Consider the following 15,003-nt stretch of genomic DNA (forward strand, 5'->3'; position numbering starts at 1 on the left):
TTTCAAACACGCTATTAAGTAAAATATTTTATCAAATTTGAAAACGCTATTGCTATATGTATACATGGCGCTAAATATCACATATCGGTGTGATGATCTAAGCATTGCTAGTCATATTAGAATAATCGTGTATATATTCAAAGTACACCAACATTTTCAACCGCATCCCGCCTCCGGTATCGGTAAGTTAAAATGACTCAAACAATTGTAAAAATTGATTCTGTACGTTGAATTTTTAATTCTATCTGAAAGTCAATCTTACGTTAAAACTGATATAAATGACCATGTAAACTTTAAAATGCTAGCAACAAAACACTCTGTAATTGAATTTATTTTAATAGTATCTAACGACTGTATGTTGTTGATATTGACGACTCTGTGAATGAATGAATGAATGAATGAATGAATTGGGGCTGGCAATTTATCTCCTATTTCGAGAGCACTGTGTCAGAAAAATGCTCAAAACAGAATAGTACTTTAGAAAAATTCATAAAGACCACCACCGTGTCAACAAATCTATGGATGTCACTAAAGTGTATATATTTTGTATTTGTAACATGTGCAAATGTTGAGTTCCCCTGAACCTGAGGCTAGAGGGGTGAACGATAGCATTTATGTCCACTACCGCCCAGAACAGGCTCAGTGAAACCGAGTCTGCTGCATTTTCCTATTTTGCGTGTTGTGACATCTGTACAGTTTTCATACTTTTATTCCGTTTCTCTGTTATGCTGATCTTAGAACTAATGTTTCATAATTACTTTCATTTCATTGCTAAATAAACTGAACAAAACTGTATCTTAATTTAGATGACTGAATAGAATATTTGCTTTTCTATCGTCAATGTCTCAATAATTGTCAGTGTAAGCTGTTGAGCTTCGCAAATTTTTGCAAAATAAGCTCGCCTTAACAGCTTTACCTCATTCATAATCTTTCGTCACATTTGAAATACTTTTTTTTTTGGTCATAGAAGGAAATATTTCTTCGGTTTCGCTTGAAATCTAAGATGAAATAGTCTTATGCGCAAATTGTTTATTATCGTCCAGAGTCTATCGATCTATCCTTACGTTTAATGAAGCGTGTTAAGTAACGTCATGGGAAGAACAAAGAAACTTAAGACTTCAGAAGGTTCTCTTGTTGTAATAATGATAGACCAATAATGGTAATTGTCCGCTCATATCGCTTTGAAAGTTTTTGAAGGTATAAAAATATGTATTTACATGTTGTTTCTACAAAAACGTTTTATGTTTGCATGGGCTGAATATTTAGCGGCAAAAAACAGTACAAATGGACTACTGAGTACTTTGTTTCATAATAATAATATTATATTTAAATGAGCCGTGCCATGGGAAAACCAACATAGTGGGTTTGCGACCAGCATGGATCCAGACCAGCCTGCGCATCCGCGCAGTCTGGTCAGGATCCATGCTGTTCGCTTTCAAAGACTATAATTACTAGAGAAACCATTAGCGAACAGCATGGATCCTGACCAGACTGCGCGGATGCGCAGGCTGGTCTGGATCCATGCTGGTCGCAAACCCACTATGTTGATTTTCTCATGGCACGGCTCATTATTATGTCAAATGCAGCCTTCACAAAAGTGAATCCTATTATATTTATTTATTTTGTCAAAACTATTATGTGATCTGGCCGCTTAGACAAAAATCGATATGAAATCTGTTATAAAATAATGTAACGGCAACTGATAGAGCATTTAAAATTTATAACTAAAAAATAAGTCACCATGTGTAATGAAAAGTTATAACAACAATAGCTTGATAAGGGGTGTTTTGGGCTGTCGCGGATTTTACTAGGCGCAGCCCTGTCTAAATTCACTCGAGCCGGATAAATCCAAAAAGAAGTTACTGTTATAATGTAGGGATAATGCATGTGTTTTGTGTTATAACACCTGCAGAATCCCGAGGGATTGGTTGGTGACCGAGTCCGGTCTATACTCAAACAAATATCGCACCGTTGATGCCATGGAATTGTAATTTATTTCTTTTGCCAGAGTGATTTCAAATGAATGAATTCAAAGTTAGTGAGACAATCATAAGCACACTGGGAAGTGAGGCAGACAGGCGAATATAAAGATGCTATGTTAGGACTTTAAGATCGTTTGGAATTGAAGAAAAAACACCATTGCCATGTCAATATTAATGTAATGAAATTCGAAGATGTACGTGAGGCTTATTACTATTGCCCATGGGAGTGACTGTTCTTAGCGCGCATTTTTTTGTTCTAGAGAACCTGCTGTGTGAAATTCAGGCTGACCACGAAAAGATTTCCAAAGCTACTCCTATATTATATTAGACTTCAGTAAAGCGTTTGATACCGTACCTCATCGAAAATTACTTTACAAACTAGACAATTACGGCATTCGTGGTAACATCCAGAAATGGATTCTATCAAAGAGTTATTGTTGAAGGGGAAGCATCATCGTCATGTAGAATTGACTCGGGGGTACCCCAAGGAACCGTACTGGGTCCTCTTCTCTTCCTATGTCATATCAATGATCTTCCCAAAAGTGTGATATCCCAAGTGCGTTTATTTGCGAATGACTGTCTACTTTACCGGCAAATCTCGTCATTTCAAGACCACATAACTCTACAGAAAGATTTATTATTACTCCAAGATTGGGCAGACAACTGGGGAATGAGATTTAATGCAACCATGTGTTACCTTATGTCAGTTCATCGTAGCAAAGTACCATCAACTTACAACTATACATTGAACAACATTATAGGCGCAAAAGTAGTGTTTCTAACATGATGCGTGACCTGAAGTGGAAACCCTTATAGGAGCGCCGACGAGACCAGCGCCTCGTATTCCTACATAAGATCGTCTACGACCTGGTGGCCGTCCCCGCTGATGATTTCCTGGAATACAACCCACGGCAACAACGAAGATCAAATTCTAAATCAAACAAGTGACATGTAATACAGACATATACAAAAACTCATTTGTGCCTTAAACCATCCGCGATTGGAACTCATTACCAGACTCAGTTGTTACTTGTACCAAAAATGAAATATTCAAACGTGCTCTCTTGGACTATAGATCGCGCGATTAACATCTAACATCAAGAGCACACACACCCTCGATAATTTTTGCTCTTTAGTGAGATAATTTCGAGTATCAATACAGATACAGATATCTATTATAAATTTTAGCGGATACAGAATTTAACCTAGGCATATACTTATATGCTCATATTATTAACAAATATCATTACAGTATTTCAAAATATGTTTAATCTAGTATAGAAAAAAGTTGGACAAGTGACCACCAGGCTAGAAAACAACATGCTGTTTTCTGAAGTAGAATATACGTTTTCATTTTCTGATAAAATACGTTTTTAAGTTGAATATTTTACTATAAATTCCACTTCTTATTTTAAACAAGTCTGGATATTACGAAAACTAACTTCAAGGTCCTATTTTAGAAACGGACTGTAACAGTTTTGGATGGAGCTGCAAGTGGAAAGCTATATTGCAACATTCGAAATAATGTCTTTAGCACCGTTCATCGCAAATAGATCTCAAGAACTGTCGAAGTAAGCGTTTAAGTTACGCAAATGGTAGCACAATTATCTGGCCCTCAGGGAAATAATTCTGTGCAAAATAAGACATGCAAACTAGATCATATCTAACCGAGAAACACTAATGTCACATTTTTACTTAAGTTTAAGGATTTATTGTATTCAAATGAAGAAATATATCTCTGGTACAAGTTAGGAATAAATATTTTTATAAACTAATGTATAAATTGCGACGAGTTTCCAGACAGACATTTTTCATGTGAACATGTAATGATTTCTGTTTTAGTTACTACATCAGGGTATGTTGTTTATAGTTCAAACAAGCTTGTGCTTGACATTTCAGCTGTTGGAAATAGGTTGTATTTTTGTCTCAGTCTTAGATTTTATTTTTCATTTTTTGGTATGTATACTTCAAATAGAACTAGCATATTTTGCGTGAGTCCTGGTGATGATTCATCGACATGAGGTCTGGTAGCACGTTCGGGAAACGTATCGTTTAATTGAAATATCAACACTTTCCATGGTTACTTACACCTTCATTGGCCAGTGAAACGTTATGCCACCGCAAATGCTCTCCTGCAACTTGAACTTTACCTCATTGTTGTTATATTTCTGTCCTTGGGACAGTCTTATAATCAGATTCAGACCTGTTTTATTTAATCCTGCAAATATATCTTAATATTAAGATACCCTAAAGCACAGGAACCAGTGTCACAATGAACACAGAAAACAACCCATGCATTGACAAACTAACGTCAAAATAAAGAACACGATGTGTTTCAAATACCCACCTAGAATATACCAGAAAGTATAACAATTCTCATGAAAATGAGTCTGCTCTTACTTTGCTTGGTTGCGTTCCATGATTCCAATGGATCTTATAAAGTTCACACCTTTACTGATTCCATATTCGACAAGCAAATGATCAGATCTTGTGCCAAAATTTCGTTTGAGTTACGACTATTATATAATAGATATGTGTCAATAAACATATCTGATATACCTATTACATGAGCTTTAGACACATGAAAACCATACGTGTCACCCTGAACGCGCAGAATCGTAAATCTAAGAATTTCTTATTTCCAATTAAATGAGATCTAACTGTTGCAGCTATGTTCGTTTAATTCCGTGATGTTTTTAATCATTTGAATGAGATATAGCTTCCGATCAGTTAAGAGACTTCCATGGTCGAGTGGTTGATGCAGCTGAAGAAAAAAACAACTAAAATACAACAAAATTAAAGCAACAGACATTGTGGTCTGTCCCAATTATTTTACTCACACATGGATAGGTTCTATGTTTTTATTAACAAAAACTTAACATAAACTACAAAGATCCAGAAGGAAAATCTAAAAACATAGGCCCATTATACCAAAACGCTGCATCAGTGTATGCTCGGAAGCAAACATTTTTAAAATATACACCATACATTTTACACACGGATTATAAACCAAGAGAACAAAACAAACACATTGAGAAAAAAACTGCGACATCGTGAAAGAAGGTATGTGGCAAAACGCCCTGGGTAAATTCTTACTTCTACCCATTTCTACGTTATAGAACAATGGCAGTCACTATACAAATTATCATGCGATAAATCACAAAATTATGCTACACATAATAGGCATACATGTTTCTGTTTCTCTTTCTTGTATTTCCAAAGCGAGGAATTCATGAACTTTTTAATAAGTTTTATTTCTTGATTGTATTAAACCACTGGAATCAAACTGAAAATTCAGCTTTACTATTATTTCTTGGAAAGAGCCAAATGGAATTTTGTTTCTTCTGTAATTATCTCTGTCCATTCTAAACGTACCTCTAATGGAATTGTTTCAAATAATTACATTAACTTCGAATTGTTTTGGAGTATGTATTGATTAAATTAAATTTGCTTTGTAGCCACACTTGGTTATTGCATAATCCCAGTTATTGTTTTGCTAATTTTATTTTTTATCTTTATGCAATATGCAATAATTTGAAATTGATCCATTTATAACAAGGATATTTCTTTGGGCAAGTGCTAACGCAAATATTACGTGTGAGATGTGCGTTTATGTGCAGTATGTTATAGTTTGCCTCTGTACTCGTTACCCTTCAATAGACTGATTAGAATTAATTAAGACAATGGGATGGGATCTAAACCAGAAGATCTACTTGATGCAGAATGTTACAGTTTGATTGTGTTCCCGCTACCCTCACAAGAGCGATTAGAAATAATCAGGGCAATGAGACATGATCTAATCTAGGTCTCCGTGCGGTATCTTAACTTATTACATTGTGTTTTAATTTTAAAAAGCTAGTTGGTTAACTTTGTAATAAAAAAAATGTAAATTCACAAGCAGAAATGAATTATCACTTGCGGTTACCATCCACGAAACAAACAAACTTTCAAACATGGTACAAAACCAATGCAGGAGCATTGTATTTACAATTAAAAGCTGACACCCATTAAGTATCATGATTCCAAAAAGGTTTTCTCATCTTGGTTCTTTTTTCCTGCAACGGTATTGATTTCGTAAATGTTCGTACTATTTCCTTTTCGTATTATTTGCATGATAATTTGTGTGCTTTATCAATCGTGCCTTTTGTTACTTTTAAGTAAGAAAGGAATTCAGTTCTCGGAATAACTGTTATTTACACTGTCCTGTAGACATTGGAACATGATTAGGATAAAGTGTGAGGCCCATGACTGAAAAATGTCTATTGGTAATGTTGTATTCCTGTTCGTTGCAGATAACCTTATTAAAGGTCCAATACTAAGGAAAGTGAACATTTTAATTTCTTTTTAAAAGCACAGAAACTATTTCATTTTATTGGAAAATGAAAGTTGGTATGTAGAAATTCGAAATAAATCGGAGTATATGTACAATTATTTTTCTATGAAGTATGAAGAAAGTTAAAAAGACCTGGGGGTCATTCTGTCGATTCATTGAAATTTCAACATAATACACATACATTTCTTTGAGTTCCAAAGACTTTCTGTAAATTTTGACCTGCCAATCTTCATTATTTAGTGTCTTGCAGAAGTCTATGCAATGGCTATGAAAAAAATTGCCAACTCACTTTCCCTTAGTAATGGACCTTTAATGACGTAATAACGTCGTGATATGACCATTTACTGAGGATGTCTTCTCATATATATATTTTCACATACGTAGTTATTTATATCTAAATAAAAAATACAAATAGTAATAAAGTGTTTTTTTTTTTTAGAGAAAGGTATATTCTTTGGTAAACAACCACTTTCAATGTTATGTCAATTTATTCAATAGTAACAGAATATGTTAGATAATTAGCTCTGAATTCTGCAGTGTAACACGATCTTCAACAGTGCGTAACGTTTTTGTTTTAACTAGCGTTTCATTGTACTGAGTAAATTTGACCTACAGCAACAGACAACAAACAACATTAACGTACAAAAAGATGAAGGCTTTCCGTCTTGATGATATTATCGCAGTTTTCATCTATTTTTGCTGCGAAATGCGATTTTCGTCGGTACTCAACAACCATTGTCAAACAACACATGCACCAATATGGCGTTGCTGTCTCTGCAAAATGTTAGTGATCGTTATATATTTGCTTACAAAGGTATGAAATGTAGACACGAAAATTTATATGTAATGTTTTAATTAATCCTACAACATCACATAGCCGGTAGAGAAAATACATCATTTTGGTTATTTCAATTTCAAAAGTTCAGCTGTGACCAAAATTATTTTAATTGATTTATCTGGAGTCATGTAGTATTTGGTTTTAATAAGTTATGTTGTAATATGGAATAATTCAGTTTTATGAATATAGTTGTAAATTTGTCATAACAGCTTAATATATTTTATCATATAACAAGACTGGCAAAATCACACAAACTACGCCCGTCACATGAGAGTACTTAATATAATATATTTAGCAAAGTTAAATTTATTTGATAATGATTTTATACGCTTAAAGTAAGTATATGCCATACAGATGAACTAACTATTTAATCAAAGATGCGCATTGGATATCAACGTCATTTCTTATTATTAAAATACATAATTGTTTAGTCGTATATAAAGCATACACAAATACCAAAAATATAAAATGAACATATTTTATTTATATTGATAGTTTAATAAGGCTATCAAAATTTATCCAGACAAAAAGTGACAGCAGGTTGATAAGCCCAATACTAGTATGAGCATGATCTTGAAATAAAATGTCCCCCATTCCCTACACTCAAAGAATATAAGGCAATACTAGTATGAGTCTGGTCTTGAAATAAAATGGCCCCCATTTCCTACACTCAAAGACGTAATTACATATATTATAACATACCTAAAATTATTTCCCATTGAATTTCAATGGACCGCGATCGTGCAATATTTTTCCACATTGACGTGGAACGCTTTCATACCGGACGTGGAATGTTTTCTTAACGTTGCAATGGAAAGAATCGCGTGACGTCTATAGCGTCCACGCGCACGTTGCGACAACAAGTTGGCGTCATTTTCGCGGAAAATATTAATGCGCGTCAGTTTGATTAGTTTACTACATTTTCGGAGATATTCTTTTCGTATTTTTCCTGTCTTTCGTTACAGAACGATAATTTAGACATAAATTAATTATTTGACAGTGGGCATGTAATAATCAACTTTGTATGTAGATATATACACTCGTTCTTTCGCGGATAGTATTGCCGCTGCAGAACTCGTGCATATATTCACATACAAAGTTAATAACCTATAAATACTGAAATTTACTATTGAAAGCTTAAAGGATAAATGGGAAATATATCGATACATGTTCCTTGGAACATTCATATATAATTTTAATATCAAATATTGTTCATATGTGACAAAAAAGTATATTTCTCTTCAGTGTCATAAAAGATTTGACTTCTATCGTGCTGCAAAAGTGTACATTCGTCTTTATATGGACGTTTTTGCCTTAAGACATGTCTATGTAAGACAGCGACCATTTGTAAATAAAAGTATTGCTAAAATGCAGCTAGCTTAGACAATTTCACGGATGTACTACTTGCTGAAATGAAAGATATTTGGTAGAGGCTGCTGATCAAACGTTAATCGCAACCCCTATTGGACAAATTGTTCACTCCATTATCATTTCAAAGCTTTCAAAGATTATAATGAAAAAAAACTTGGGGAAGAAGCTTAAATAAATAAGAGCGGTCATGAGTAAGCTAGAAATGCCACACCTGGGCTATTGACATATCGGACATTTTTATGTACATGAATTATGACAGCCCACTCCCAATACTTACGTCAAGACCAATTACATTAATCAAATTAAATATATAGAGGATATTTCTTTGTTTCAGCGAACACCAGATGTAATATGTCCACGTATGTAAACAAACAAATTTTCTTTTTAATTCATGTTTTGACAAAATTTACCTATTTTATAGCTTCTCTTATCTTTTATATTTTTCACTGTAAAAATACCAGAAATAATTCACTCTAAAGTTTCGATAATTAACTGACAAACATGTAATAAATATATATATATATATTATTTATGTCTCATTCATTTACACATGTAAAACTTTACAGACAACATAAAAACAATTGTAAATGACCGTTTATAAATAGAACTACAAGAGACAATATACTTAATCAAATTGAACACACTAGATAAAACTTAAAAATTCAAATTAAGAATTAGAATATAAAACATGTGTATTATATTCAACATGGTTTATGAATAGAATATCACCCGCATAAAACTACATAAATGTTGACAGCGACTACATGTATACATATACTAATGTAGAGCGAGTACATGAATTTACTTACAAAGTAAGTACATGAATGTACGGATGTATAGTGAGTACATGAATGCATGAATGTTGAGTAATTGACCAAGCGAGTACACGAGTGTACGGATACGAAGTAACTGACAGAATGAGTACATGTGTGTACGAATGTTGAGTGAGTATATGAATGCACAGAGTGTATACATGACTGTTCGGATGTTGAGTAAGCGACTAAGTGGGTACATGAATACACATACAAATGACACAAGTGTACGGATGTTGAGTGTACACATGTGGAGAAACTGACAGAATGAGTACATGCGTGTACATACGTTAAGTGAATACATGAATACAAGAATAGTGAGTATCTAACAGAGTGGGTACATGACTGTTCGGATGTTGAGTAAGCGACTACCTATCCAAATGCAGAGAAGCTAACCAAAGGATTGCACAAGTTTACTGATGCCGAGTAAGTGACCAAGAGTATACGAGTGTATGAATGTTGAGTAAGTGACCAAAGGAATACATAAATAAACAGATGTTGAGTAAGTGACCGAATGAACATACGAGTGTACAACTGTTGAGTGACCGAGTGAGTACACAAGTGTATCGATGATGAGTAAATAACCAGGTGAGTACATAAAATCACTATTGACCTTATGCTTTCAATTTATATTTATTTATGTAGCCTCATGTAAGCAAATAAGTTTAAATAAAATACCGCATTGCACATAGCCATTCTTAAGACAAAACTATTAAGTACAATAAAAGGTGACATTCCATTCTAGTATACTATAATTACTTTTATACATACTCTAAATTCTTTTATCTGTACAAGTAAAACTGTGAGTTAAAAAGCTAAGACTGTTTCTGCTAATCATTACACACTTTATAACTAAAATGTTTTAAAAACAATTTTGACAAATATTTATGAAAAATACCAAATGTTCCAGAAAAGTTCAAACACTTCTATGTTATTATCACAATTTTAAGAAGATATCACTTTTGATCAAATAAGAAGTGAGTAGATTAGCAGATATTTCAAGCTAGAATAAAAGCAAATCACAAATGTAAATCAAGACACTACATACAAGTCTTCTAAGTAAGTAGGACATTCTAAGAGTACATGTAATTCAGATTCAATGGCGTTTGAACACAACGGGCATGTTCTATCACATTCAGGTAGATTTTCATAACGCCCAGTTTGTTTCTAACCTTACTGGTGCAACACCGCATCTGAATTTAGCAAGAGCTGATCTATGTGGAAATGGAAGGCTAAGTTTACAATATTGTTCAACCTGGTAACAGTCTTTAAAAATCCGGTATGTTCTTAATTTGTTACGTCCATTGCCATTTACACTAATGACTCTCTGAATACTTCTATAAGTCTCTCAACGGTTGATTTGTGAATGTTCGTTTTACATTACGGAAAAACTTGCACAAAGTAACTGTCACGGAAAGAGTAATTATTTCTAATTATCTTTTCCGTTGATGTAAATACTTGTAATAGCTCTTATTTGGCATACTTCCTCTAATTCTCTAATTCTATGTTGCAAAGGAAATTGCGCATCAATCGCCATTAAACAGAAACTAGTTTTGTATCATTGTCTATTGTTATATAAATCAACACAATACCGTATCTTTATACAGCTATATGGAGTGACGAGTTTGCTTTTCTAACGTATAAAAGTGTCAGTTTCGAACCTTTTGAGGATCTGACTGTCGGCTCTGAAATGATTCTGCTCATATTTCATTCGTACCGATTAGTGTAAGGTGTTCCTGATAACATTTGCGCTCGGAAGTCGATGCATTAGAATTATTCTACTGACTGATTTTATATCAGGGAGAGTTTCCGTTTCATTTAATTTGTTGGCTTTAAAATGGAACATTGTGCTATCATATTTATGGTTTCACAGTTAGGTCGACAATTTTCATGACAACGCATGCCTGAAGGCAAATTACAATTTACAAGATTGTGATCTTCTTTTTCCTGTTTTCATTTATCGATATTATTGCCCTTGTGTTTTGTATGCTTTTATTCAGATTTACGAGTGTTTGTGTTTTATAATGATATCTTTAAAAATATCCCGTGGAAGCACAGAATGCAAAATAACAGCAAATTGATTTTGAATCAGTCTGTTCACAAACATTAATTCAATTTGCAACTCTCCTGATGCCCCCGGCAGGGACAATGGAGAATATTATAGCAGTCATATGCATGGCATGCAGACGTTTTCAATGATGCTGAAAATAACGCAAGATATATGCTAGTGTTATATATATATATGAGACTTAAGCACATCTAATTTATTATTTGTTTGAGTTATCACCAAACTTTCTAAATAATTATAGAATTTTTTTTAAAGCAGCTGTGTAATTCAGTCAGAGCAGAACTGAAATTTGACCGATGTAACATGATCTATATATATTAAAAATACTTCTATGTACTACTTGTCATTTAGTCAAAAGGATGAAAGCAAACTAAAATTCCTATCTCAGAATTACAAATTTCTTGTAATTACGAAATTGTAATGCAGGTATGTCCAAGATAATTTATGTAATAACGGTCTGTGTGTATCACGAAGGTTGGATGCTCTATGTAAGTAACACAAAAGTGCAAGTTTTATTTATCCTCTTTGACATATGTATATTTTGTCAATACCAATTAAACTGACTGACAACATGTTGTTTCCATCGAAACATTTTATATTTGTTTGGGCAGCAATTAGATATCCACACAAAGCTCCCCTATCCAATGTCGTTTATTAAGTTCTACCAAATAAAACAGCTTTTGAGAAATATGTAGAAATAACCAAACATTTTGATCAATTCATTAAGCTTGGTAAATTGCATTAATTAAAAAGAGACAGAATAAAGGAATTCAATAATAAACAATCTGATTAACTGAAAATTTGTATTAAGAAAACTAGAAATAGTTATGGTAAGCTATCCTTTATGTATTTTTTTACAAACAAATGTGTCTTGTAATACAAATATACTGTCAGTTATGTAGATCGTACTTCACCACAGAAATTAAAAAAAAAATTATAAAAGCTTGCTTCTGTCTCAGATACAAATAATAGCAGCATCAGCCACCTTCGTATATAAAACGATATATATGTTACGAGATATGTTTTCTGAAAAGAGGCGTTCGTCAAATTGATCAGTCATACCAGATTGATTCATGAGTTCATAAATCAGCAATACAATATCCCACCATTTCTTGTATACAATGGAACTATTGATCCTTCGATGATTGAAATGAACTGAACAAAGTTCAGATATATATCAACTTTGTATCAAGTATTTATCGTTTCGGTGTTACAAGACTGTATTCTTGATATGAATATCTGTATGGAAAGCAAAACTTACAATATTTTGTTGTTGTAATTGTCATGTTCTTCTGAACAAAATTCTAAAATATGTTATTAACGGCAGTATATATAAAACATAGTATAAGAATATTTATATTCAATATATATACACGACTTTAATGTTCTCATTTCACGTCCTAGAAAGATTATATCCTTTTCTTGTCTCAGTAATTTCATATGATTAAAGCATGAAAATACATACATTAAAATTAACTTGATATTAAGTGTAAGTTAAATGCGTGCGTTTGTGTTCGCGTGCGTTTATATTTAGAATCTAGATGGACATGCATTTTTGGTGAGAGACAACATCTCTTTGTATAGCTATTTGTTGTATAAAGTCTATGATGATTTAAACAAATCTATATCTTGATACAGTCAAAGAGTGTAGAGCAATACCTGCTGTTCAAGTATTTCTTTCCTGAATGTTGTACTGTTTTTCTGATGTTTCAACAAATTATTCAAATAAAAAATCCAGGAAAAGCATGATGTCCTTAAACGTAAATTTAAATTGTATTTAGTATTCTAGGCTGTTTTTTATGAGGAAATGTGGAAATAATGCGATATTCAGAAAATTACAATACATGTTAAACATATGCTTACTGTAATATTATCAGCAACTCTCATGGAAACAAAAATTAATTTGTACCTCTTTTATACATCTTGCATTAAAGTAATATTCTTTTTTTTCTGCTGATGTATATTTGGCCTTCTGCAACTACTTTCATAGAAGGAGATTGTTTATAACTATGCAATTCAACGGAACACATATGTACAAATTAACTCATTATTTATTCATTTTAATATCATTTTTCTTTTGGATATTTGTAGACTAACACTTAGCAATACAACGTAAACTGTTCCACAGAAGAACTGAGACGGCTATATATATTGGTTTTTTCATGTTACCTAACAAAAAGTACTGCAATGTGGTCAAATGCATTTGCGATGTCTAGAAATGCATTTTCTTTTATAATCAAATGTAAATCAGTTCACAGACTTATTCAGTTACGACATCTTCAGTTGTGTATCTTACTAATGACTATTTACATGTGAAAATAGTGTGCTTGTTTCCATTGTATTGGATTGATAACATATCCGATGACTGATTACAAAAAGTCATGACATTTCCATAAAGTCTTTGCCTAAGTATCAAACATTTTAAGAGCTTCGTGATATTAGGACAGACCTGGCAAATTTAAAAGCTATTAGTTTATCTTAAATCCTTCTCAAACAATTTATTCTCTTTGTTCAAACCTAGCACTAAAATGTCATGTAAAATGAGGACGATATTGCATAATTTATATAGTTTAACTACCATGACAATAAAGTGTTACATGATGTAATCAAACATTAATACAGACAAGGAGCACTGAGCAATAAACATGATTATATTTTCTTTGAAGGCTTACGCCAAAGTATCAATATTTTTGAAAACAAATAAAAGCAGGTTACTAGTAGCAAAGTAATGAAATTGATAAATAACTTTGTTTCGAGTTTGCATTTTTCTATAGCCTGTATACCTACACTTCCTACAAAATTTACACCCTGGTAAACGAGGTAAAGATATTTCCTATATACTTCGGATGTATTCTTCGTTCAGAAATTCCTTGTATCACGTAAATATGATTCGAGTTTACAGTTACTGACATAAACACGTTTATCCTGTCACTTGCAGTATTTTCGACCCGATATCAGGGTGCCGTATATCTTTCTTGATATACCGTCAGTTGACACGTGACCAGTGACGGTCAATTGATCATGTGACCTTATGATTAATATTGTTGTCATAAGAAAGTTTGCATCGAAACCATCATCATTGTGTTGGAAATGTCCGAACTAAGAAAATGAGTGGTCAAATAATGAGTTTTTATTCAAAAACGAAGAAGTTATTGCGATTTTTTAATTGTAACCACATTACTGTGTCGGTTATTACGTCATTATATAAGTGACGTCATTAAGAATATGACGTCATTAAAATGGTTTTCCAACACTAATTTTGGTAAAATAAATTGCCAAATATCGGAAAATGAAGTAATGACAAGGTAAATAGAATAATAGGTTCGTGCCTAAGATGGAGAAAGTTTATCTAGCTCGGCTCCGGACGTTATCAGGTTCGCCTTCGGCACAGCCGATAACCTCCTCCACCTCGCCAGATAAACTTTCTCCATCTACGACACTAACCTATTATTCTCTATCACCCTTTTCAAAGGCCAGAATTTATAGTTTTTGTTGAGCTATGCTTCAATCTGATTCCAATATTTGCTTATGCAATCAGGTAATATCCTTTTCTGCGTTAAAGCAACTATAAAATAAATAAGATTCGGTGTTGTTATATT

The sequence above is a fragment of the Mercenaria mercenaria genome, chromosome 9 (genome assembly GCF_021730395.1).
Source record: "Mercenaria mercenaria strain notata chromosome 9, MADL_Memer_1, whole genome shotgun sequence".
Classification (NCBI taxonomy): Eukaryota; Metazoa; Mollusca; class Bivalvia; order Venerida; family Veneridae; genus Mercenaria; species Mercenaria mercenaria.